This window comes from Populus nigra, chromosome 2 (genome assembly GCF_951802175.1).
Source record: "Populus nigra chromosome 2, ddPopNigr1.1, whole genome shotgun sequence".
Taxonomy (NCBI): Eukaryota; Viridiplantae; Streptophyta; class Magnoliopsida; order Malpighiales; family Salicaceae; genus Populus; species Populus nigra.
The window spans coordinates 6,684,072-6,686,571 of NC_084853.1; positions in this window are offsets into that span (position 1 = coordinate 6,684,072).

Here is a 2,500-nt window from a genome sequence, read left to right on the forward strand (position 1 = left end):
CTGTCGCCTGCCGCGGCCAGCGACGTCGGGCTGGCCCCTGCCGCGGCCAGCGATGTCGGGCTGTCGCCTGCCGCGGCCAGCGACGTCAGGCTGGCCCCTGCAGCGCCTAGCCTCTCCCACGCAGGGGGCAGGCCAGAACGCGGGGGGCCAGGGCCCGAAGGAAGCCCCCCCGCGGGCGAGAGAGCAAGCCAGCAGGGGCTGTCCGCGCGTCGCGCAGCGCGGCATGGCTGCGGGGGCCGCGCGCGCGCGCCCAAGCGCCCAAGGGCCCCCAAGGGCCCCAGGCCCTCAGGCCCCAGCGCCCCAGCGCCCAGCGCGGGCGGGCGCGCGCGCGCGTGTGGTCTTTGAGGGGCGCCGGCCTGGTGGCTCCCTAAAGAGCAATAAGTGTCATTGCAGCTCTGGCAGGGGGAGACACTACTAGGTCCCAGCTGTCACCCCCCCTCTAAAAAATTCATTTCTTGGTATTTTGAGCTGAAATTTTGCACAGAGGTTGGCAAAAATCCAATCCACCTTCATTAATTTTCCCAGAATTTTTCGAGGTCGGGAAGTATTTGTTTTAATTTTCCTACCATTAGAAATCGAGTAAATCCGCAAAACTAGGAACCGGCCCGGAATGACCCCAAATTCAGTGGGCAGCCTCATAAAAATATGGCTGATTTTACTGGATTGGTTTCATGTGGAAAGCACGACGTTTTCTTGTAGGAATGCGGGAACCCCGGCAGCTCGCCTGCCGCGGCCAGCGACGTCGGGGACGCTGGCCTGCGCTGTCGAGCCCGCGAGGGCTGTCTCCGCGGCAAGCCCCCCCTGAACGGGGCACGACAGGCCACCGCGCTGGCTCGTCCAGCGTCGACAGTCCCTCGTCCAGGTTTCAGATCGCGCCAAGTCGAACCCATGACCTGCTCAAGCCATCGTGCGCTGCCGAATTCGCATCTGCGTGTAGGCTGCCATTCCACGCGGCAGCCCCTGTTTTCGTCAGCGTGCCCCCCTGACGAATTTTCCTGCCTGGCCCAGTCCAGCGTCCAGCCCCTGTTCGTCGAAAAATCTGCGCTGCCGATTTTCCACGCGGCAGCCCCTCTTTTCGTCAGCGTGCCCCCCTGACGAATTTTCCTGCCTGGCCCGGCCAGTCCAGCCCCTGTTCGTCGAAAAATCTGCGCTGCCGATTTTCCACGCGGCAGCCCCTCTTTTCGTCAGCGTGCCCCCCTGACGAATTTTCCTGCCTGGCCCGGCCAGTCCAGCCCCTGTTCGTCGAAAAATCTGCGCTGCCGATTTTCCACACGGCAGCCCCTCTTTTCGTCAGCGTGCCCCCCTGACGAATTTTCCTGCCTGGCCCGGCCGGTCCAGCATCCAGCCCCTGTTCGTCGAAAAATCTGCGCTGCCGATTTTCCACGCGGCAGCCCCTGTTTTCCTCAGCGTGCCCCCCTGACGAATGTTCGTCGAAAAATCTGCGCTGCCGATTTTCCACGCGGCAGCCCCTCTTTTCGTCAGCGTGCCCCCCTGACGAATGTTCGTCGAAAAATCTGCGCTGCCGATTTTCCACGCGGCAGCCCCTCTTTTCGTCAGCGTGCCCCCCTGACGAATTTTCCTGCCTGGCCCGGCCGGTCCAGCCCCTGTTCGTCGAAAAATCTGCGCTGCCGATTTTCCACGCGGCAGCCCCTCTTTTCGTCAGCGTGCCCCCCTGACGAATTTTCCTGCCTGGCCCGGCCGGTCCAGCCCCTGTTCGTCGAAAAATCTGCGCTGCCGATTTTCCACGCGGCAGCCCCTCTTTTCGTCAGCGTGCCCCCCTGACGAATTTTCCTGCCTGGCCCGGCCGGTCCAGCCCCTGTTCGTCGAAAAATCTGCGCTGCCGATTTTCCACGCGGCAGCCCCTCTTTTCGTCAGCGTGCCCCCCTGACGAATTTTCCTGCCTGGCCCGGCCGGTCCAGCCCCTGTTCGTCGAAAAATCTGCGCTGCCGATTTTCCACTCCGCAGCCCCTGTTTTCGTCAGCGTGGCCCCCTGACGAATTTTCCTGCCTGGCCCGGCCAGTCCAGCGCCCAGCCCCTGTTCGTCGAAAAATCTGCGCTGCCGATTTTCCCCGACGAACCTGCAGCTGCACAAATCCGCGCTGCCACTGCCCCATTGTCTGGACCAACAGTCTTTTCCATCAAGCCCTGGACTATAAATCGTCCAGACTCATCGCCAGCACCCGCTGCCGATTCTGCCGACTTTGCCGATTTCGTCGGCGCTGCCGATTCCAACACTGCACCCACCGTGTCTAAACCAGCGCTGTTTCGTCAGCGTGTCCCCTTGACGAATTTCCCTGCCTGGCCTGGACAGTCCATCTTCCAGCCCATGTTCATCGAAAAATCTGCGCTGCCGATTTCCCCGACGAACCTGCAGCTGCACAAATCTGCGCTGCCGATTTCCCCCCCTGTCGGCATGGCTGCCGCTGCCCCGATGTCCAGACCAACAGTCTTTTTTGTCGACTTTGCCGATTTTGTCCGCGCTGCCGATTCCAACACTACC